Consider the following 25,687-nt stretch of genomic DNA (forward strand, 5'->3'; position numbering starts at 1 on the left):
ACAGAAGTGTAAATATTCTTTAAAAATGGCTTTGGATTGTATGGAGGATGCTGACCCCATTTTCTAATCCTGACCTAGGTAGATAATAGGAAAATGAGTGGCCTTCACTTGAGAGGACTATGGTTAGGGTGACCATATCATCTGGTTTGCCAATAACAACCCTAATTTACACCTGTGGTCCTGACACAATTATTAATAGTGCCATCTTTTATTCTTAAAAGTGTCCTGGTTTCTATGTTAAGTAGCACGTTCACCCTGCCTTAAAGAGGAGTAGTGGCCCCAAGGAAAAGCTCTTTCATTTAGGAAATAAATTATTTTTAAATAAGTGAGAAAATATAGTATGGATTTGCTTATTTGTTTTTTTTTTTGTTTTGTTTCGTTTGGCTTGAGAGAAGAGTTCCAAGGACCATAATAAGAAAGGTTTGGGAGGGGATGGGGCAGTGAGATATTGATCAGAGGACAGGAGATACCAAGTAGTATTTGAACTGAGAATACAAAAGAGGAGTTGATCACAGGAGCTCTCATCTCCATTTAAATTTTCTCATCAACTTTCTGACTCCTTTAATCAGGAGTCACATGGACAATCAGGCCTTCAGAAGTTAAATATGCCTATTATTTATATCTTTACTTTGTGGCCAGAGATTGTAGCAGTTATTGTATTGCAAGATGAAAGATTGGAGTAATAGGCCTTTACAAACATTTAACATTGTGCAAGTTTCCTACAGATTACTGCCATAAGATGGCTCTTAATTGGGATGATAGCTCCTGACAATTGCTTCCTCTTGCACTTACATTTTGAGCATTCTTTCCTCTGAACTTTGACAGATTCAGCTTTCTCTCTGCCAACTGAACTCCATTACTTCCTTCAAAATCAGGGTAAGAAAAGAAGGCAGCTTAAGGTCTCTGGAACATTTGAAGCCTGGTTTATTCATCAAAGTCACTAGATTTCGCCAAGGACTATACACTGAGAGCTGATGGCGAAAGAGAGAACTTAGATCAGATGACAATACCAAAAAGCAAATAGAAATTAACAACCTTGCTAAAAGCAAAATATTCTGATGTCTCTAGTCATGGCCATAGGCTAAAATGCACCTTCAAAGACCAATGTAAGGTGTAACCAAAATAGAATTGAAGATTCTTTTTTTAAAAAAAAGGAAATGGTCCCACTTTCACTAAACACAGAAATCCCCATTACAGCATCTTCATAGGAGACCTTTAAGTCGATGAGGTCATTTGCATTTAAGTCTACAAGTAATATATGGTAATACAACTGATGCATAAAGATTGTCAATGTAGCTTATGGAAATATAGATAAAGCTATTTCCCTGAGCTGTAGACATTCTTCAATGGTCATGATAAATAAATACGTAAGTTAAAATGAGTGTTTTTTTTCATTTTCTAAAAATATTCATTCCTATTTACAAATAGACTCTCCATAGGAATCCTTAAAGTAGAAAGCTTACAGCATTGATTTAAAATATGAATCATTTATTTAAAAGTCTATGCACAGTTTTTCAGAATTACCTCATGTTAAGAAATCAGTCTCACTGTCTAAAACTGTGATTCACAAACTTTTTTTCTGTTTCTAAGCAATCCACACATTTAATATATTCCTATTTACTTACCTCTTTTCATTGTGTAAGAAAACTCTAAGCTGTACCCACCCCACCCCCTTAGCTTCCCACTCCATTCTAGAGGAATATCAGAGTATTGGAAGTGTTGTAGCAGGTTGAAAAATATTTCCTATAACAGTGTCTTTCAGATGTCAGGTTGTAACCTATTAGTGGGCCGTATATTTAGAGTGTTATAACCAGCAATTTTTAAAAAATGAAATAGAGTGGAATTAGAGTAACCAAAGCTGCTTCTAGTGCTACTGAAAGAATGAATGCTTTGAAAAGGCCAAAATTAACTAAATATGTGTGCTTTTCTCATTAAATACTAAAAGCAGTTAAGGTGACTGGTTTCAGGTGAAATTTCAGTTTAGTTTAGCAGCACCTTATCTTAAAAGATTCATAGTAGCCACCGCTGGTCTTCTATAGTTTTTTTTTTATCAATTGGAAAACAGTCCTGTTCAAGACTGATTTCTGGTTACTGTTAGAAGTTGATTATTGATTGATCCCCCAATACTTCCTAAAAGAATTTGAACTCAAAGTAAATCCAGAGAACAATAAGATGAAAACCTATATATAATATAAAAGAAATCAAAGGGGAAAGAAAAAGTATCAAGAAATGCTGGTTCCAAAATGCTGCAATTGAACACAAAGCTTACTTCTGAATTCATGGTAATCAGGCAAAAGAGGAAACACGCTATAGGTTACATAGCCCTAATTATCTAGGAAGCTGTGAGATCATCAGCCCAAACACACAGAATTTCCCAGCTCAGAGCCCCAAAATGAATTTGACCCAGCTGATGCCAACAAAAGTGCCATTGGTGGTACAATGATCAAGAAGGCCTAGGGTCAAATCCCAACTCTGTCACTTATTGTGTTACTTAACAGTTGGACATGTTTCTTAATCTCTATTTCCTCATCTATTAAAAGTGGATAGTAATAATATAACTTAACTCTTGTTTTTTTTTTTTAAATAAGGATTAAATGAGGTGATATTTGTAAATGATCAAATCAAGGCTGAGACTGGCTCTGCTACCTGGTAGGGTTATATCGTGTTTCTTTACTTAATTTAGCAAGCAAATATTCTGAATGGCAGTTTTGCAAAGGACATTCTTAAATCAGTGTGATTGCAGTTAGTACAGTTAATTATTGTAGCAATATGAAAGCCGACCATTGCTTTATACCTTATGTTTCTATTGATTTCCTTCGCAATATTTTTATCTTTCAATTTTTTTTAAAGAAAAAAACAGAAAAATAAACATATTCTATGCCACATGGGTCAGAATACCCATATCTCATGCTGCTTCTTCAAAACATCATCCTCCTAATAAAATGTCTGGTTCAGATTTTTTTGTGCAGACCTCAGTCAACTGAAAATTAGAGCATCTGTGTCATTGCATAGAAAAACCTCACCTAGCAACAAACAGCTAAACTCACCCATACTCATGTCAGGAGTGACAAGTTTACAATTTGCAAATTATCTCTTGCAAAGACTAAAAACTGTCCAGTTTTTGATTCATTTTCCCTTGTTGGGGGGTCTTTCAAATGAAAAATTTTGACTTAAGCATTTTTAATGAAATCAAAGTTACAAAAAAATCTATAGACAAAAAATTTTGTATATGAAAAGACAACGTATTCAATCACACCTTATTCATAAGCCACTTTAGTTATACTGAATCATTAAATCACGTTTTTTATTTGTGCCCCTAATCTGTTACCATAGATTATACATTACATACATTAAAAATACATGCTTTGTAATTTCACTTAGGTTAACTTACTTAGCATCTACACTCCACTATTGACATCAATAATGTTATCATTTAACTCATAATAAAATATATTTTTTTCATGCATGAGTATCCTATCTCCCTTACTATATTAGAGCAATTTTAGAGAAAGACTGGGTCATTTTTTTCTAACATCCTTACTTCTTAATACTGTGATTTACAAAGATTTGCTACTATCTTTGTTAAAAAAAAATTATCATAGAGATGGAATCCTTCATCAATAAAGTAGTATAAAATACTCCAATGCTTCCTAGTCATTTGTTCATTAAAAAGCACTTTTAATGCAACTTCCTTTTTCTTTTTCTACTTTCAAATATCTATGCCTTTTAAAAAATTTAGGCCTTTGAACTTTGGCTAAATCAACCAAGCTATTATTGCCTTTTGCAGTTATTACATAAACATCTCTGGTTTCTCCTAAATCTTTGCAGAGTTTATAAAAAGCCTCTTACGTGTTTTTAGTCCTCTTTTTTAGAAGTTTTATTAACATATTATTTCAGTTCTCACTAGTCCTCTTTTTTAGAGGTTATATTATCACAGTATTTCAGTTAACACTGTACACCTCAAACATTGGTGTTGATTTAGAGTACTGTATTCATATTATATACTTTTTAAAAAGTGAACTTATGTCTTAAAATAGTGCATGACTTCACTATGACCACAGAACTAAAACTAGGATTAAAGTCTAGCTTTCAGAAACACCTGTTACTTATTCTCAATTTCTTTTAACTCAGGCTAGAGAACATGGTGAACTTTCAATTTTTAATCTTTAATTTTTATTTATTTTTCTGTTATGTAGTTCTAGTATTTTTATTTCTCAACAAAACTGGCACATTTAATTTTCATTTTAATGAAAATAAAAAGTTACTTTGGACATTAAACTGAAAGTAAAATTAACTGTATATGCTACCACTTAATAGTAATGCAGATTTATAGCTCAGTGTATCTTAGTCTTATCTTTTATGATTTCATTTAAAAGATTGTTTTACAGTAGATTTATTTAGGAGCAATATATTTTAGGAATTGTCAAAATTGTTCGTTTTTCTCCTTTCCACTCAGCTCATATCCCTCATTTAGCTATATAAGAATTAAAATTTTTATTGGCAAATCCATGCTGCAAGTTGGATGGGGAGTTTTTTTTATTGCAAGAAGTGAGAACTTTATCATAATTAATTCATTTTTATTATTTAAACTTTGATTAATTCTAAGAAGTATTTGAGGTCACTGTGGGAGTCTGATTTGAGAATCTGAAGAATTAACTTGGGAGGGTCTCAATGCCTACCAAGGTATAGGATTAAATTCAAAGTGACAGGGGACTTCCCTGGTGGCGCAGTGGTTAAGAATCCACCTGCCAGTGCAAGGGTTCAATCCCTGGTCTGGGAAGGTCCCACGTGCTGCGGAGCAACTAAGTCCGTGCGCCACAACTCCTGAGCCCGCGCGCCTAGAGCCCGTGCTCCACAACAAGAGAAGCCACCGCAATGAGAAGCCCGCGCACCGCAATGTAGACTCAACGCAGCCAAAAAAAACAAAAACAAAAAAATTCAAAGTGGCATAATGAAAGCAGTGTAATATATTTTAACACAACTCATTCATTTGATATATTATTTATCTTATCTATGTATTTTGGGAGGTCATAGCCATAATCTTTGAATATCCTTTTTAAAAATATCTGATAATTGAAATGAAATGAATTGTGATATGAAATAATAAAATTGTAAAAATTACTATAGCCTGCAGATTATTGTTACTGAGCTTCGATTCTTTACGGAAAGTTGTTATGTTGCTACCCATCTCCATAGAATAATGTGTCTTAGAAAAATTATTCAATGTATCTTATAATAAGAGGCAGAAGATCTTTTCAATAGAACTAATAAATATTGCTTAGTTTTATTTTTAACAAAGCAATTTTGATCGAGACTTATCTGGCTAAGTACAATAACAACAATAGGGGGAAAATCAGAATCTCCCTCATTACCTGCTTCTGTAATTGTGCATGCATAAAGTATGCTTGAAGGCTTTGAAAGGAGAGATTGTGCAACTTGAATACTAATTTTGTGAGTACTGTAATTTCACGTCTGCTATCCATGTTCAAGCTGGTTGTGCTCTGAAGAGCAGCTGAAGCTTTATGAAAACTTTGTAAAACATTCTATTTAGAAGCAATTCTTTTCCTTTGCATTATGCGCTCTGGGTATTTTTCTTCCTTTGTGTTTTATTTTGAGAACATTTGTATGAAAACAAGATCTTTGTTTCTTACAAGCACATCTGCTCTTGCTGCTTGTAGATTACAAGAAGTCATCATCCTCTGTGACATCATAAGTATTTCCATGGCAACCCAGTGGGCTTACTTTTTTTTTTAATACAATAAAAAGTTACAGACTGTCAGCAGCAGCAAAGTGTTTATCTCAAAACAGATACATAATAACTTCCCAGTTTTCTGCACCCACTGCCTGTGGCCTATTCATTGCAAAGCACCAAAGCTTTAGCTTATTGCATTTAATTCCCTTAAAGTCCATGAGACTGTCAATTCTGATTACCCACAAAGTAGTGAAAGAATAGGATGCTTGAAAAAACAAATTCTAAGTGATCAACTGTATTGTACATGGCTTGGCTGGTATTAGTTCAATGCAGGAGGAAATATATGACACCTTGTGTTTTATGTTCTGTAGTAAATAATGATATAGATTTGAATAACAGCTGGAAGGATCTTGAAGCCCTTTACTTGAAATGATTTTATGAACAGTCTCTACATCTACTCAGCCACTTCAATGCTGTCACTACTGTGATGAAATGTGGCAATGAGAGACCTCAGAAAGTAATCATTTGGATAGCAAGCCAAGGCTACTAAAGAGGACTGGGACCCGGAACAGATTGTGGCACGTTCTACTACATCAATATCAGTCAAAATTATGAAGTTTTAGTCACCATAACCAAGCAATCAGTAAAAAAATATTTATCGAGTACTTGCTATGTGCATAGCACATTTAAGGTAGTACACACACGATCCCTGACCTCCCAAGCCCTTCTTTAAGATTGTCAGATTAAAAGTATCAACATTTTTTCCCAGCACTACTTAGTTTTGAATTAAATCGTTTCCCCTTTTATTTAAACAGTCCCATTTTATTTTAAAAAGTGTACACATTTGACATGAACCACATTAGTTCAGGATATTTGGTGAGCTGAGCCCGAATAAGCTGTTCTGTGTTGAATGCTAAGGGAAATTTAGAGAGAGAGGGCTCAGAGGCAGCTGCTGTCTGGGAGCCCTTGGATTCAGAATGGCAGCAATAAGATACATGATCCTGGGTCTAAAGCAAGTGTCAGTTATACTGGTAGCAAACACACAAAATCGTGAGTCTGAAGATAGGTCAGGAATGAGAAGATGGCACAAGTACTAAGGACAAAGCATCCAAATCAAGGGAAGAAGGCCTAGGGGATCTATCTAAGCAGAGGCAGGGCAGGTGTTGGGCAAAGGTCATAACGGCAGGCAAATGGTAGAGGTCTAAGCAGTGAGTTGGGCAATATTGTAGAGGCCCAAGAGCATGAATCAGGGACCCAGTCAAGCAAGACTGAGCTCAGACATAGGAGAGCCATTCACCGTGGTACCAGGGGACATGGCAGGAATCAAGTGAAAAGGGTCTAAAGTGTTAAATGTCCCAATGAGTGAGTATTGTTGTGGCATATATTCGTATAATTATTTATTTATTCACTGGTTCAGTGACAAACACTCTATTAGACACAGGAATTAATAAAAATGACAAAGTTGACCTTATGAAACACATTATACTGGATGAAACAGCAAATAAATGTATAATTAAAATCTGTATTACATGTCATGAAGGAAATAAACAGGTGTCATAGTAAGAATTAAAGAAGTGGGGGTAGAGAGGTGCTACTTAGGTATCACTGAAGGCCTCTCAGAAAATATATGTAACATGGATTTTTTAAAAAAATCTTCTTAACCCTACCCCTCATCCCCCTCCACCCTGGCCTACCATCTTTAAAAGGATAACTATTTAACATGCACATCCGTGGTTAGTTCTATTACCAGATTTTGTAATCAGCCAGTGGCTTCCTGCACCCAATGATTCCACACCATCAAAATCTCCTTCACATCCCTGAATTGACTCAGGTATCTATCCAGACTCCAAGGTCAGCTGACAACCTGATTTCTCTTATTGCCACTTAAACCTCCATGATGATAAGTCCCTGTTAGAAATAGCTTATGATGAGGGTAGAAGTTTCTTCTATTCAGAAGAGGCTAACATAATAAACAAGCCCAAATATCTCAGAGGCTTAACACGTTAGAAGTTCGTCTGTTGCTCAAAGCATTTGGTGAGCTTCAGGACCTTTCCAAATTTGCTCAATCATCCCCTTGGGTGATTGGAGGCCTCTGCTGACTCCTCTGCTTTTCCCTAGCAACCAAGCGAAGGAAGAGAGCAGAGGATCGTGAGAAAGTTTCTATGGGCCAGGCACAGAACTGTTGGGCATCTCTGCACTCCTCTGCCCACATTCCATTGGACAGATCTCAAGTATTCAATGGTACACCTAACTACAAGGGAGCCTAGGAAATGCAGTCTGTGTGCCCTGAAGAAAAAAAGAAATAGGTTTTGTTGAGTACAATAGTGTATCTCTTTATTTAACAAAAACTTCTTTTCCCCACACAAAGAGCTTACTCATCCTCTCCCTAAGTGAGTTCACTGAAGGCCCCCACCAGTCACTAAGAGACCATGCTTTGATTGAACCAATAACTTGCTTTGAACACAGAAAGAAGGCAACGGCATTTCAAGAAATATGAAAGACCAAGGAACATTATTAGTATATCCTTTTGTCTGGTGCTATTTCCCCCTATATTAGCCAACCACTTATACAAAAATGATGTCATAGAAGGAAAGGGAAAGATGGAGCAAACCATAGTTCCTTCTTTCATTCCTTCCTTACTCACCAGTAAGCCAAAGGTAGAGAGTATTGAAAGAATGTGCACATGTGGATAAGCAAAATAAAAACAGTTGAATTCGTAGTGTGAAGCATTTCCACTGTTCTGGCAAGAACAAAATGCATATGCATGTTCACGCTGCAAAACAAGAGTTGTGTAATTTCAGTAATTCCACATGAGTTAAATGCTCTCATATTTGCATTTAAAATTGGCATTGTACAATATAGAGATGAATAGTAAAATGAAATTAAATACTTATTTAGAATGACATAAGGAGCAAATACAAAATACCGTAAGTCAAAACATGCTGTAAAAGAAAGGATAAGGTTTTATATTTTAGTACCCTTGATAGCAACTTTTCCCTGTGACCCCATATTTTTATTTTGCACTGGGCTCTGCAAATTATGTAGCCTTCCCTGGGTCCAGTGAGCTATGTCCTTGCCCCAGTGTAACTGCAATTAAAGCTTCCAGTCAGAAAAGGGAGGAATAGGATATACACAGCAGTCAATGATCCATAGAAATGATTCATCCTTCTGGGTAGGCACTGTGAAGGGTGACTGCCCAAGATGCAGATAGTTTCTTGTTCTGTCCCTGATTCTGCTTTCTGTGGCCCTTGACTCCTGTCTCTGAGAGTTTCTTCCTTAACCATCATCCTCCTCAGAAATATCTGAGATGCCTGTTGAGGAATGTCCCCTCCTCGTCGATTGTGGGGCTTTCATATCTCTCTTCTTGTCTAAGGGTGGTTTTAAAGACTTTGTTTTAGCCCTAGCTCAAGGTTTCCTTGTTCTACAATTTGTTCAAAAAAATTTTTTTGGTAAGTTTCCGATCTATTTGCTTCCAGTTAGTTCCATGTGCCAAGTGTTTTTTTTTTTTGTTTTTTGTTTTGTTTTTTTTTTTTGTTTTACTAGACATAGTTATTAAACTTGTCTTATTCTTGGTTTCCTGGTCCCCATGTTTTTCCTTCAGTTTAAGGGCAGGTACCTTGAGGCAATCAGCAGCAATATGCTATGGTGGAAAAGACCCTCTCTTAGTCTGATATTTACTGAAGGGCTGAGTTGTTTGCAAAATCTCACTGGCCCTTTGTCATTCAGGGTCATTTTATACTTCAGGTCCCAAAGCTATCAGCTTTTCAACCATGGAAGGCCCTTGATCCCTGAACTTTCTACTGCTGCCATTCTCTGCCTGAAAATCAGCCCAAACTCACCTGAGTGCATGTCCTTCTTGCTTAGATAATTGGCCAACACAGTATTGCATTGAAAGTTCCAACCACTTTCCCTACAGTCTCAGTAATTTGTGGTCAGCCTTCCAAGTTCTCCCATGACAGCCTTACTGAAAATATGCTGAGGCATGGCAGAACTCTCCAGACATCCAGCCTACTATAGTATATCTTCACTTTCTGCTGGCCAGGCACTAAATCAATGCCACTTATTTTGGGGTTTTGTTACAACAGCAGCACATGTCAAAGTACCAATTTCCGTTCTTATCTAGATAGGATAGCTGCTGTAACTAACACTAAAATCTCAGTGCCTTAATATACTAAAGCTTATTTTTGTTCATGTAACACATTACTGTAGCTTTATGAGGAGTGACATACCACACAGTGATTAAGAGAACTAGGTTCCGGGCTTCCCTGGTGGCACAGTGGTTGGGGGTCCGCCTTCCGATGCAGGGGACACGGGTTTTAAAAAGAAAAAGAAGAAACATAATGCAGTTTATACAATGAACAGGATTTTAGGTTCCTACCCAATGGCTTCATAGTAAGAAAAGGATCTAAAGCAACAAAAAAACTAAAAAGGGAGACAAATGACATCTGCAACTTTCTTCTATCTTTTTTGACAGGAACCATTTTTTAAATAAACTTTTAATTTAAGAACAGTTTTAGATTTATGGAAAAATAGTTGCAAAGATAATATAAAAAGTGTTCTGTATAATTTCTCACCCAGTCCCAAACCCATTTAAAATTTTTTTTTGCTTGTTTATTTGGTTGGATTGGTTTGCTTTTTATTTTTTGAAATCATATGCATTTAATGTTGCTTCAACAGATCAGGGCAATAATTCCAATATTTGTGTAAGGAGATACCACTGCTATATTCCAAGGATTTAGGGTAATAAAAACAGCCTGCTTAGTTAGAGTTCAGAGCTGTGACCTCTGGCCTTCTTAAGTAGATTTAGGAGAGTTTAAAACTGCCCCTATGGGCAAATATTTTAGGAGCTGCTGAGCATTCAACTTCACTTAAGATACAGCTTGTCATCAATACACCCAAGAGACTGACAATTTCTATTTATCGCTTAATGAGAGTGAACCTGGCGTTCCTCGTCAGCCCCAGGACAAGAAAGGAGAGTCGTTTCGAGGAGTAGACCAATCTTTGAAAGACTAGGAAGGTCACTAGTCTTTCGAAGAGTTTGCGGTAGCTTAGAAGCTTGCTGCCCAAGAGCCCAAAGCGGACACTGAATAAACTCAAAATGAGGGGCTGTGATTTTGCCCCTTTGCCACTCAAAGCTCTTGCCTTTAAAATATAAACTACCTGGGGGCAGAGGTCCTGATTCTCCATGTAGAAATTGTGCCTGACACATAGTGGCACTCAGTAGATATTTGTTGATTGACTGACTCTGAAGAAACTTGGTGATACCTACTCTGTGTAAAGAGTAAGAAGAGGCTACTGAATTGTCAACATAAGAGAGAAGCCTTAGAAGGAAGAAATTCATGACTTTGCACCCTACTTTTAAACCTTGGGATTCTGTAGGAAAAATGCACACGTGGTCCAAGAAGCAAGCAGTATTCAATAGCCCCTACATAGAACACAGAAACCATTTCTTACTGAAATCTGAAGTATTCAAATGTTGAGGTACAGTTGAGAATGGCCACTGGCTAAGAGGAGATTGTACACAGAAAGGCTTGTCAGTAGAGGTCAGTGGTGCTGAGTACATGTGGCAATAGCAGGGAGCTATCATCTCCACAGAAGATTCTCGTGGCTTAGGCAGCTACTTGTTGTGGGGCATGAAACTTGGTGTAAAAAAAGATGCTTCTTTGGACAGTTTTCATTGTTTTACATCAATGAGACTTTAGGTCTTTGCAAGCAACCTGTTGCAAAACATATACGTTGATATTTCATGTAATGATGATGGGCATGCTTTAGGTTCAGTATGCACCAGGGGAGAGTATTTTTAAGTTTTTAGGTAGCCACCACATAGCCACATAGTAATCCCTTAGAGTAACAGTTCCCCTTTATATTATGGATATCTGCTAATAATATTAATATGTACTATTTATTGAGCACTTACTAAGTGCTCAGCAGCGTATGAAATATTTTTCTCTAATCTTAAAAAAAAAATCCATATAGTTGGTAGTATTACAATCTCCATTTTAAAGGTGAGGAACTGAGTCTTAGAGAAAAGTTAAGAAACTTGCCCATACACACAAATCTAACAAGTTTGGACTGAAACCCAGATTTTGTTGATTCTAGATCCTGCAAGCTTGATCACTATGTTAAATTCAGAGAAAGCTTAATAAAATGAACTGTGTGCTTTCTTTTTACATTGTTCCATTATTCTGTCACTAAACAATGTAGTTTAAATCAAATGTAGTATAGCCGTAAGAACTAGGGTTTGCTGCCTTAGAACCAAGTTCTTCTTCATTTACTTCATTCAACAGTTCTGTGTTGTGCCCTTCTTATGGTCTTAGCACTGTATGAAAGATACAAAGAAACATAAGACACAGAGCCTGCCCTCAGGGATATTATGTTATTGAGAATAAGAGCAAATTAAATAATCATAAAATCAATATGATAAGTTCCCAAAGTGAGTTGTACAGGCATGTACCATGGGAGTTCAGAAGAGAGAGGGACCATTATGCGTCTGAGTGGACAGGGATCATCTTGTGGAAGTTGAATGATTCCTTAGAGAGTGAGAAGGATTTGGGTAAATACAGAAGTAGGAATAACCTACTTCTATACCTACTTCTTCCTACAGGAAAGAGGGTGAACACAGATTACAAAGTAAAAATAATCACTCAAGTGTCCATGGCGTAGTAATTAACAGTTTAACTAGAAAGTATAATTTGTACTGGGGAACAGTAAGAGAAGAAAATGAAAATTAGAAACATGTAAGAAAAGCCTTGAAGGGCCAGTCAAAGCTTTACTCTGTGGGAAAGGGGAAGGAACCTGGGACTTAGAAGGTAGTAGCAAGAAGGGTTGGCTGGATTGGGTGAAGTGGAAGGGATCAAATAACTAAGCTCTGGGTGGAGGGAAAATAAATAGTAGGTACAGTGGGAGAGGGACAGATGGTAGGTAAACTTCCGGTCAAAGAGGGAGAGAACGAAGACTGAAATCTTGGTATGTCTGAACCCTATGAAAATGCTTTCTGCAAAGAGTAGGTCATGTTGGTGGAGTGCCATTACAGAGAAGACATACAGCTTAATGGATTTAAAGAAAGCAAGGAATTTAAAATTCATTTTATAATGTGAGCATTCAACAAATAGTTCAAAATTGTTGAGGATGGCACACAGTTTTAAATACAAAGAGAAAAACATGAGCCCAACTCTGAAATTCTAAATATAAAAGAGAAGAGTCAGTGTTTCTTGGGGCGAGGGGAAGGCAGAGAGAAAAAAGGAAGTGCAGAAAGGTTAAAAAATGATACATCTGAATGTTCTAAATATCAAAGGAAGAGAAATTGAATGATAAAGGTGAGTTAAGGATCTGGAGACCCAAGGACCAGTCAATTTCTCTTTTCTACATTGAGTGATATGAGAAGGGCAAACAAGGGTGTAATCTTCAAAATATAGGCTGTGATATTTTCTAAAAAAATCGAGTCTTGCTTAAGGGGAATGGGTGATGAAATAAGCTCAGAAAATGATTATTTTTCGATGACAATTATACATACGGAACTGTGCAAAGGGAGTTTAAATAAGTGAAGTAGAAGTTTTATAAGGCACAGTAGAAAGAATGGACTCACTGTGGGAAATGGAAACAGAATGGTAGACTCAAATTTGAGAGTTGGGAAGATATAGAGGGGGAGCTTTGGACCTTAGATAGCTAGTGTGAGTAACAGGAATTAGGTTAAGAAGTTAGTTCAGAAGCTTCTGAAGAACATCACAGACATTTCCAGGGACAGGATGTCAGAAGAGGCAAGCCTCTCTACAAACACGGACACACTAGGGTCAGTTTCAATATATTGAAGAGAATGTTTCAATTTTGGAAACTGACTTTGGGAGGTTCCTTGGGCAAGTGGGGAATGAAGGGGAGATTCTTTAAGAGATGTGGGAGCCAAAACAACTCTTGTCTCTAGGAACACCATTCTCTATATGAAACTAAATGACTGTCTGGGGGATTTGAATAACTGATACTTCATTGCTCCTTCACTCCAGTAAATTGAATATAATGATGTCCTTAACTTACTAAAATGTTTAGAAATGCCCCTTGAAATCATCAAGAAAAGAATGGATTGGTGTATTTCTTTCTTATTCTTCAGTGGTCACCATGAGTGCTATTTCTTCCAAGAAGGCTTTTGTATGGAAAGGAGGGTGTGTATGGATGCATGGAGTGAACTGTAGTAGATGTAGTTGGCTGCCCCCTCATACTCTTTCTACATTACCCTCATTGTCTAGAAGCCACATGTTTTGAGTGAAATTAGGCTAGTCCAGCTCCTTTAAGATTGGACTCTGATTAGCTGATTCCAATCTGAGTGTTACAGTCATGGACCCCCTTATAGTAGATTGGTTCATGGATAATGGGTCAGGTGAATCATGACCTAAGCCAACTTAATACATGGAATTCCCCTGGTCAGAGATTGGTTAAGAGTCAGTAGAGAACTTAAGTGGTTCAATTAGAAGGAAGTTCAAGACTTTAGTTACTGTTTGCAGTAAGAAATTTAGTCAATCAATCATTCTCTCCTCTTTCTTTCTCTCACTCCTACCCTCTTATTGTGGTTATTGGTAATTTTGTAACCACAAGATTAACTAGCCTTGGAATAAACTTGCCACACTAGAAAGAAAACTGGAGAGAGAAACAAACTGCTCCTTGGTGAATACCATAGAGCTGCTGGATCAAGCCTTGGCTGCAACTTATCCTATAAGTGATATTTTGAGTTTGTGAGTCAATAAATTGCCTTTATTGTCAAGGCTAGTTAAGTATTATAACTGGGACACCTTTCTGAATTATATTTATACTCATCTACTGAAATATTTTATTTTTCCCATTTACTTGAATCTCAACACATGCTGTCTTGCACTGAATTTATTCGCCTATATTTCCTATCTTTCTGCACAGTTTTTGAGCTCCTGGAGGTCAAGGACTGAAATTTACATATTTCTATGTTTCTCCTGGCTTGCAGAATACTACTTTGCATATAGTACTGCTTAATAGATATTTCTAAAATGAATAAATCAAACTTGTGAAAATGTACATTTGATCTCATTAGCATCATACTGCAGTTAATGCATATTAATAATTCTAAAACTTAAATAAACTGAGTATGAAAACATCATTCTTTTAATGTTTCATATTTGACTTGTTTGCTTGTTTCTCTTCCTTGCCATAGGAAAGGCTGTGATAGTGATTTCTGTTTTTCACTTTCTTCCCCACAAACCACAAAAATTTCTAAGATGTTATGACAGTTTATCTAAAGTTCTAAAGATTAACAAGCATTAATCAGTGTTATCAGTTCTGTTGATGTAATTCTAACCTAAAGCTGAGTATCTTGACATTTTAGTTAGCTAATGTAGTTTTATCTTAGGTAAAGGAAAGATTTACATTAGGATTTGGATACATTGAAGATAGCCAAAGGCCAAAAGGAAAAGCTACCTTAAAAGCTACCTTCCTGGTGGCTTCCCTGGTGGCACAGTGGTTGAGAGTCTGCCTGCCGATGCAGGGGACACGGGTTCGTGCCCCGGTCCGGGAAGATCCCACATGCCGTGGAGTGGCTGGGCCCGTGAGCCATGGCCGCTGAGCCTGCGCGTCCGGAGCGCAACGGGAGAGGCCACAACAGTGAGAGGCCCACGTACCACAAAAAAAAAAAACAAAACAAACAAAAAAAAAACCAACACTTAAAAGCTACCTTGCTGGGCTTCCCTGGTGGCGCAGTGGTTGAGAGCCCGCCTGCCGATGCAGGGTACACTGGCTCGTACCCCGGTCCGGGAGGGTCCCACGTGCCGCCGGGCGGCTAGGCCCGTGAGCCATGGCCGCTGAGCCTGCGCGTCCGGAGCCTGCGCACCACAATGTGAGAGGCCCGCGTACCACAAAAACCTCGCTTTTAATTCAGACCTTGACTCTACTAGATATTTGACCTTGGCAGAAGTATTTCTCTTGGTCTCAGTTTTCTCATCTATAAAATGGAGATATTTATACTATGAATCTTATAGGATTCTGATAAGGATCAAATGAGTTCATAAAAGCAAAGCACTTAATTTTAACAAATACTTAATGATTACTGTTTTTCTTCTTTTCCTTCTTCCTCTCTTCCTTCTCCTTCTTTCCCTGCTCCTCTTCTACCTCCTTCTCCTTCTTATTGTTCTACAATATTGTTTTGATGTTATTACCATCCAAGTTGGGAAACAATTATAGTTTTCTCCATGTAAAAATTACTTTTTCTACTTTCAGTTTCAATAAAACATTGTATTTGCTGCTTTAAGATAAAAATATAACCTTCCCACCTACTTGGTATAGATAAAGCCTGCCTGGTCACTTTTTCAGTCACATGCCCATGCAACAAATAAGTCTACCTATGAGAATATTAACAAATGAAAGGGCCCTAGAAGAGAGTACCAAAGTTACAAAAATAAAATAATTACATAAACATAAGGTATTTTTTCAATAAAGTAAACACAGTGGCCTTTAAAATATATTTAATACATGAAAAATGTTTAATTCATAAAAAGTAGGTTTTTAAAAAACTAATTTGATTTTTATTTTACTTCAGTGTTTAATAAAGTTAATTTAAATTATGTAATTACATTTCATTGAAATTTTCATTGTGATAATTATATACTCACATACAGTTATAAGAAATAATACAGAGAGATCCCTTACACACTTTGTTCAGTTTCTCCCTATGGTACCATTTTGCAAAACTATAGTATAATATAATATCACAACCAGGATATTGAGATTGATTCAATCCAGCCATTTTATTCAGATTCCCAAGGTTACTTGTCCTCATTTGTGAGTGTGAGTACATGGTGTGGAGTTCTTTGTGATTTTCTCACCTGTGTTCATTCCTGTTCATTCATCACCACAGTCAAGACACTGAACAGTTCCAACACTGTTCCAACCTCCCTCCAGTCCTTCCTGTACTTACTTTCTGGACAAACAAACCAACCTTATGAATTAAGCACCCCAAGGCATGTTAGTTCTATTGCTAGATTAAGGACAAGGTTCATTTGCAAATGGTCATGTGCTTCTGATATAAATCTCCCTGAGCAACACTCATTAACAGGCACATCTGACTATGTATTTTTGCGAATGTACTTACTTTTCTCTAGCATCTCTCTACATATGTATCTCTCTATCTAGAATAGAACTGAAAATACAAGGATTCATTCATTTATTTACTCCACACTCAACTCTCATTTATTTTAATTACAGGGATCTAGTCAATATTTTAACATCAAACCAGGGAGGAACTTTGCTATCTGGCATAATCACCACAAACTCTTACCTTACCTTTTATGTATAGGATTTTATCTATATTTATCAGATGTACATGACATTAAAGTCCAGTTATGGAAAATATTAAAATTAAATATATACTTAATTTTGTTTGTATTTTAAGTAGAAATTTATTTAAATGTATTTTTCATATAATATATTAAAAATATAATATACCTAGATTATCAATATCCTCTAGGAATAAAATTATAGTCAGAAATGCCTATCAGCCAGTGAATACATTGTTCAAGATATGAGAAATTACAGAAAACTTGAAATTTATGGCAGCTAAAGGGAAATATAGGAAGATGAACTTAGAAGGTGTGCTATGAATCCTTTAAACGATTTCAGTGCAGAGAGACTAGGCATTCAGGAACTACTTTGGAGAATACTTGCCTAGCTGTGTTTCCTTCCCAGTCATCGGTTCTATCAACTGAGGATATCTCTTGAGGTTTTCTCACCAGGAAATGGAAATAAGTCCATTATTTGTAAGAGATTAAATATTGATCACAATTTTATATTTATTTCATATTAAAATCTATATGTAAGTGCTTCATTATTGAGTTCAGTTTCTGTGTGATTGTTCAGTTTCAAACAGCAACACAAGAAAATTTGCTTCTACTGTCAACATAAAAAAATGAATACTGCATCATATAAAATGATGGCGATGACATTCAGTGTCATTTTGTGAGGTGTGGTGTTTGAGATTTAGCGCTCACCAAAAAATAAATGTTGACGAATGGCCAACATGACAAAATACTGAGGCAAAATAACCCAAAAGGAAAATGAACATGGTACTGTAGTCAGACTGTAAGAGTTCCTTGCTGTGCCACTGAACAAGCAAAACACTCGAACTCCCTGTGCTTCAGCTTCTTCATCTGTAAAATGGCAAAATTAATAATAATAATAAAATCTACTTTATAATATTGTGCAGGTTAAATTAGTTGATACAGGTAGAGCACTTAAAAGACTCCCAAGTGTGTACTGGCTGCTCAATAAATGTGAACTGTTATTAAACAAGACATATTTTTAAAAGTAATCTCAGCCTTTATCCTGAGTATCTCAATACTGTAAAATTATGCTGAGAAATGGCAATTGTTCAAAGAGCAATCTCAGAGATCTTGCAATAGTACTCTGAAACAATCATTGAAAATTAGTTGATTTTGCTATTAGAATCACTACCTCTTTATCATAAGAATTAACAGTGAGCAACACAGCTCTGTATACCATAGAGTTACAGAGAAACCCACATAAAAGTTTGCCAACTAACTCCCTCCCGCCACATATGCTGATAAGGAGCAACCTCCAGAGATTTCGAAGTGCTGCACAATTACAAGTAAACTGCGTATCGTGGGAAGATTGAGGTAGAATAGGTATATAGGCTGTTAGCCTTGGTATGATATTTCATTTCCCTTTCTTTTATTTCCCCTGTCATCATTTCTCTACTCAATATTTCCCAGCACCTTGCTGTCCGTTATTGCTTATTTATCACAGACCATATTTAATACCGAGCATGATATTGTATTGATCAACCCATTATGTCTTTCCAGCCTGTCCATCTCCTCTGTTCTGATGGTTTTACACATTAGCTTTTTTGAATGATGGCATAATTTGATTTAGAGTCTCCTGGTACACACTATTTCTTGAGACTATATTAGACACTTCAGTATGCTGCTTTAGTTCTTTCTGGGCAAACAGCAATACCTTTTGCTTTTACCTGCTGACCAATCCCTCTTATTCTCCTTTGCAAGCTTTTCTTCCTCTGTCTGTCTTTTGCATGTTTTTCTTCATATTTTTATCCTAAATTCTCTTCAACTTCTTATCTTTATGGTCTGCTTGAATGATCTCCTCTTCAACTGTTCCAAATATAATCTATATAATAAATGACTCCAAAATCTGAACCCCTAAGCTAGACCTCTCTATTACTAGCTTTATGACAACTTCATGTGGTTGTCCTACAGTCCTCTAAACTCAGCATGACCACACTGAACCAATTAGCCCCCAAGTCAACCTACTGTAGAGAATGACACCCATAACTATGTATGTTATCCTTAGCCCCTCACTTCACTTACCTCCTACAGCCAATCAGTCACCAGTCCCTGATGAATCCATCTTAAAAAAAGCTTTCTAATTGGTCCTTTTTTCTCCATCTCTATCTCCAAAACCTTATTCCAAGCCACAAGTATCTCTTGCTGAGATTATTGCAAATCTTTCTAAGTGGTTTCCTTCCATCCCAAATATTCTCCAGGGATGCTGTCAAAGTAAGCTTCTTAAATGTGAATCTAGTTGTGTCACTCTTCCATTTAAAAACCTTTCAATAACTTCTTGCTCTCAGAATAGAATTGCAACTTTTTGTTTTAACTCCTAAGGCCCTTCATGACCTGGCACCATCTAGGAGTCAAGCTGTTTCATGGTGAAAGCATAAACTTTGGGATTACATGCCTGTATTTAGATCTTAACTGTTATTCATCCATCCATCCATCCATCCATCCATCCATCCATTATTGAGCAACCACTGTGTGCCTGGCACTGTTCTTGCCTCTGGATAGAGCAATGAAGAAAACAGACAAAGCCTGCCCTTCTGGGGCTTTCATTCTAGAGGCATGAGACAAACAGTTAACAAGAGAACACATACAGTATGTCAGATAATGATAGGATGCTCCAGGACAGTGGTCATGAGGAGATTGATGTGCATATTTGGTGCATATTTGGTGTCCATCAGAGGAATGAAACAAAGAGGGCAAATCTCTGAGGTAGAAGAGTATTGAAATGCCTTCCCCCCCACAGCTGAAATCATCTTGGGGCTAAATGTCTCTGGGACACTTTAATTTAATTTATTTTTTCTTTTTTTAGTATCTAAAAGAATCTCTATCTGCTGCCTGGAGAAGGAGAAGAGGCTATGAGGAAACAAGAGTGGAAACAGGATGACGATTAAGAGGCTATTTGCAATTGTCCAGGACACAGATACAGTTAGAGCAGTAATGATGGACATGGTGAGGAGTGGTCCGACTCTGAGAATATTTCTAAAGTAAAACCCAGAGGACTTGCTGATGGGAAAGCATCAGGACTACCTGAAGGTTTTGACTTGAGAACTACAAGCGGTGGAGCCATTCACTAAGATGGGAAAGAATGTGGGAAGATCCTATTTGGACTTTAGAGGGAGAATCAAGGATCCAGAATGCGTTATGTTTGAGATGCCTCATACATGTCCAAGTGGACATGTTAAATAGTTAGCTGGGTATGATAATATGGAGTTCAGCTGAGTAGTTTGGATGGGGATATAACATGGGCTGTCATTAGTATATCATGATTTTAAAGCCATGGGACTGAAATGAGGATACTGAGGAATGAGAGTGCTAATAAATGTTAATGAATGGCTCTGTATAAAGGATGTATATAGGGCTTCCCTGGTGGCGCAGTCGTTGAGAGTGTGCCTGCCGATGCAGGGGACATGGGTTCGTGCCCTGGTCCGGGAAGATCCCACATGCCGCTGAGCGGCTGGGCCCGTGAGCCATGGCCGCTGAGCCTGCGCATCCGGAGCGTGTGCTCCGCAACGGGAGAGGCCACAGCAGTGGGAGGCCCGCGTACCGCAAAAAAAAAAAAAAAAAAGTATATAATATGTACATTTTTACATACTACCCCTTTAGACAGGACTTGCTCTCTCTAATTTACCACAGTACCCACTACCCACTAGGCTACACATGTGTACTTACACAGGCCCTAGTCAGTCACTTATACTACCTGTCTGGCCATTCTGACATTGGTTTGTTAAACAGGAGTCGTTTTTCTTTCTGGGTTCTTTTCATTTTGTTTATTTACTTTATGCTGCCTTTCATGCTGAGAATTTTGTACACTATATGTAGCTGCCGGGGTGTGGGTGGCTTAAGAGTTGTCTTTCCAAGAGAAATTACCAGGTTGCCTTGAAATGACCAAGTAGAACATGTTTCAGGTATTGTCTTGGGGAGGACAATTTTGGTGTGTAAAGAATATCAATATGTTAACTTTGATCAGTCTTCAGAATTAAGACAACCAGGTTTAAAAGGATTTTTAAAAATCCTTTTCCAAATATGGATCGCTCATTTTACCTTAATTTTTTTAAGTTAAGCAATAATTTCAGGTATAATAAAAAGAGCCACAAAAGTATCAAAAATTTATTATGGAAATGATTCAGTGTAGAAAAATTATACTCCGAATAGTCATGAACCAGATTTGTCATCAGGAGAATATAAGGGTCACAGAGTTACAGTTGGATGCCAAACACTGTCTGAGTTAATTGCCCTCTCACTGAGGGCAAAACGTTAGCTTTCAGCCATATGCCATAATTTTTTAAGTAATTGTTTTCTTGTCTGGAAAACGTATGAAATATAATGAGGAAGCAATGGAAAATACTTCACATTGAAACCAGAAGGATGACTTTCTAGCCAAATAGATGTCATAATTTTTCCTCTTTTTGAATTTTTGTCTCCTTTCTGTTCTCTTTGTTCTCTCTTTCTGCTCCATCTTCCTTTTCTTTCATGGGTTTACATGTCCTATGATATGTTTTTCTTTTTCCTGCAGAGCATAGATAAAATTTCCTGTGTGGCACTCAATATCTCCAAGACCTAGGATACTCCTTGAGATGTATGGTACTATTTTGAGGTAAGTTATAGCATAAAACTGCATTAGCTACCTCATTTGTGAAAATTATACCAAATTCCCAGATATGTAGAAAGCAGTTGCTGGTAAAAACACAATCCTAATGGTCTTCATAATTGATGTTTGCAAACCAGAAATAATTCTGATGATGTTTCATCCCCTTTTAGGATTTTAGTGGTGAGAAAGGATTCTGTGTTTTATGAGATCTAGTAGTATTATATTTAGACTATTTTACTGCTGTATTTCTGTAGCAGGGAGACTTAAGAAGCTTTTCTTATACTAGTTTCTGAAACACTAATGGAACATATATATACATTTTTTTTCTACTTTTATTAACAGAACCACAGGAATGCATTTTTGTGGCAGACGATTCCACGTGGCGTATGAACATTTTTCAGCTAGTAGTTTATACCTTTAAAAGAAGACATTGTTACACTGTTCTGTTTACCTTTTTCAATAAAATGTAAGAGTCACTGAAGGCTCTCCCAGTTAATTTTTAAATTATTTTGTCCTACTCTAGAATAGCTTTTCGAATTAAACTTTCTGCAGTGCTTATTGGTCTACACATTAATTATAAACTGCTTGACCTTAATCAATTTCTCTTCTAGCTATTAGTCCAAATGTGAACTTAGTGTTTAAATAACTTAAGGTACATGATCTGACTCATGCAAACTTCCATTGACTTTCACTGGAGTCGGTGAAATTTTGTCAAACATCCAGGATCTAATTTGTTCCTACATCCCAGAATACAAACTAAACGAGAAACTGGTGAACTTTGTGTCATATAGCAGGTTAATGTTCTTTTAATGTTTTTCCTCGTCTCGATGGGATTTTTTTATAAATCCATAGCATTTATAATGACATTTAGATGCCTGGTAGATAAGTATTAATTTATAATCTATACAAATACTTAATGAACTTATTATATAAAATATTAACATTACCATTTATTATTATCATTCTTCTTTAACGTTAGTTTCTAGGTGCCTTAGTTAACTGGAGTCTGTGTACAGAAACAATTCGTTCTTGCTGATTGTTCATTCCTAAAATATTTAGGCATAGTTTGAATGATGATATTGGGTAGCTGGAAAATATTTCTCATGTAGATGGAAATGAATAAAAGATTATCTAAAGTAGGATGAATCACAAGGAAGCTAACAGATCCAGCATGATGGCAGCATAAAGATGTATACTCTACCCCCAACCAAAAAAGTACCTCTTTGATCAAAGTAAAGCAACCACAGTGATAAGGTGAAGTGAAATGGGGGAGAGGATGCTTATTATGTGGATGCAGACCACAGACGTCCAAAATTTTCTTTCAAATAGAGTTGAGAAGAAAATTAAAGGAAAATGCCATTTTTTGGAGAGTATAACAGTCTTACAGGAAATAAAGGAAATTCTGGCAGGAATCAGAGGGACAAAGAATGGAGCTGCAGGCGGACTCAGAAAGGATGGGGCCTTGGAGCCTCTTTCCCACTGTAGTTCAACAACATTCCAAGGCCCTGCTGGCATCCCTGGAATGTAAAGTGAGCACCCAGCCCCTCCTCACTTTGTTTTTCTGATCCAGCTTTTTGATAGTTGCCTGAGTTCCTTCAGATGAAGGAGGGAATACCCATCCTGTGAAGGGGTAGGTCTGAAATGGAGAACAGAAGTAAGGAGACCAGAGGAGGTGGAGAAGAAAATAGCGACCACGGCAACAAATTAAAAAATGGAGGAGACAACATAAAGCATGGAAAACTGAAACTAAGATGACAGAAATAAGCTTGCTCCATAGTCAGTTACCCTGGGTCCCAATCCTGGATCACTGATTATTGTTAGGTGTGTGCTATTGAACACATCTCTTAACCTGTTTGTGCCTCAGTTTTCTCATCTATCACATGAGGATAATAAACACCCTACATGTGAGGATTAAATGATAATATGTCACTTATATAAAAATGGATTATGACAGTACCTAGCACTTTCTGTGTTCCATAAATGGTGATTGCTTTTATTACATTAAATAATTTAATACATTTAGTTAAAATTATTAAATTAAATACTACTATTATTAAATCTAAATGAACGTGGGCTTAAACAACTCATTTATTTAAAAGGTGAACCCTCAAATTAAGTCCAAAACAGTCTTTATGGTGTATAAAAGACAGCTGAAACAAAATGACTCAAAAATTAAAAGAAAATGGACAGTGTGGTAGAAAAGCTGATTGCTATTACCTAGGAATATTTAGTCCATGTAATATTATCCCAACCACAGGATAAAGGTCATGGTCTTCATCCCTTGACCCTGGCCTGTCCCTGGCTACAGCTGATGGAATCAGAGATGGACACCTAACCACAGACCATCAAGCCATGATCTGGCTAGTGGCCTGTGCTTTGTGTCTTCGCTGAAAAAGGCTTTGGAGAAGATCAGATTTATCTCTTAAAATTGGGGAATTAAATGAATGGAGTGGAAGAGTGTTGTTGGAGTGAATTGGTAACTCCTTGTAGCCTAAAATGAAGTATAGCATGAAAAGAAGCACATGGAAGGAAGCTTGTCCTGGGCTACCTGGTGGGGGACAGACAGGGAAATTCATGGATATAGTCTAACCCTGTGGCAGGAAGTGGTTTCTGCCCCTGCTTCCTGCTCAGAGACCACTAAGTGACAGCAGCAGAGTCCTCTATTGAGCCAACTTTCTTTCGTTAAGATTAGGACCCTGACAGAAAATAATGTTATATGGGAGAATGGGGTGGGGGGAACTGTAAATTCTTGGAACCCTGGTCTCTCTGAGGTACTTTCCTGTACAGTTTCCCTCCCATGCGTGATGAGACTTCCCTTTATAAATTCATCCTGTGACCAAAGCTTGGAATGCAGAATGGGCTTGTGGAAATAAGCAAAAGCAGATTAAGGAAGAAAGGCCCTTTACCAGGAGTTCTAACTGATGTTTCCCTTCAGGGCCCTGAGGCTTAAGCCTTTATTTCTAGAAGAATGGGGAGAGGAGGAGTTAGTCCCATTTGTTGCTAAGCAACCAAAGCTTTGCAGGCCTGTTCCGAGGTCACGTTTGCAGCTATTGAGAATCAGTGACAAGGTGGATGTAGCGATGCAGGGAGAAGCCTCTTCTTTCAAAATTTCTGGTTCTGTGTTTTAAATGATGGAGCTCTCAAGAACAAAATTGATTGGAAGCCTATCAAAGTTCTTAAAAAAGGGTGTTTTGAGAAGTAAGCCAGGCCTGAGAAGGAGGGGTAAATTTCAGACTCAAACCAACAAAACAGAGCATCTTATCTCCCATACAAAGTCCAGGACCAATACAAAGGATGCCAAGAATAAACTTAGTGAGAAATATACCAAATCTGTGTGAAGACAAAGCAGAAACCAACCAACTAAATGAAGGCGATAAAAAGATATCAGAATAAATGGAGAGATATTGCATGTCCTTGATGGGAGGACAGATATTGTAAGGGTGTGAATTTTCTACAAATTTATTTGTAAATAAGTATACCACATAGATCCCTTCTGTTTGTTTTTGGTTTGTTTGTTTTGTTTTGTTTTTTACATGACAACACAATCGTCATTAATCTGGAAGAGTAAATGTGTGGGATTATTTGGAAACATTCTGAGAAAGAAGAGAAATGAGTAGGAATTTATCAAAGACATATTAAACCATATTGTTAAGATGTGACAATTGAAACAGTGTGATATTGTGTAATAATAGCATCGGAATAAATAGGCAGATCAATGGAAGAGATTAAAGAGTCCAGAATCAGACACAAGTGGGAATTTAGCAAGTATTATAGGTGACAATTCAAATCAATGTATTGAATGAATTTTCCAAAAACTGTTTTGGAACAAATGACTTAGCATTTGCAGAAATATAAAGTTGAAACTCTACTTCCCATTTACCCCAAAAATAAATCCTAACTTTAAAATTAAAAGATTGAAATTGAGATTGAAATTGAAAAAAATAAGATCATAAAGTACCAGAAGAAAATTTAGATTAATAATTTTACATTTCCTAATACAAGGAAATGTATTAGTCTGCTTGGGCTGCAGTAACAAAATACCACAGACTGGGTGGCTTAAACCACAGAAATTTATTTCTCACAGTTCTG

At 36.9% G+C, this 25,687-nt stretch overlaps 1 long non-coding RNA gene across 1 annotated transcript in view; it reads left to right on the forward strand.

Moving 5' to 3' along the window:
- LOC114484557 (uncharacterized) overlaps window positions 1-22,143 on the forward strand; it is a 31,467-nt gene extending 9,324 nt beyond the window's left edge. The window contains exons 2-4 of the long non-coding RNA XR_003677628.2: window positions 19,820-19,959; window positions 21,524-21,604; window positions 21,941-22,143. This is a non-coding gene — a long non-coding RNA (uncharacterized lncRNA). The remainder of the gene's footprint in view (window positions 1-19,819; window positions 19,960-21,523; window positions 21,605-21,940) is intronic.
- The last annotated feature ends 3,544 nt before the right edge of the window (window positions 22,144-25,687 follow it).

Source organism: Physeter macrocephalus, chromosome 2, assembly GCF_002837175.3.
Source record: "Physeter macrocephalus isolate SW-GA chromosome 2, ASM283717v5, whole genome shotgun sequence".
Classification (NCBI taxonomy): domain Eukaryota; kingdom Metazoa; phylum Chordata; class Mammalia; order Artiodactyla; family Physeteridae; genus Physeter; species Physeter macrocephalus.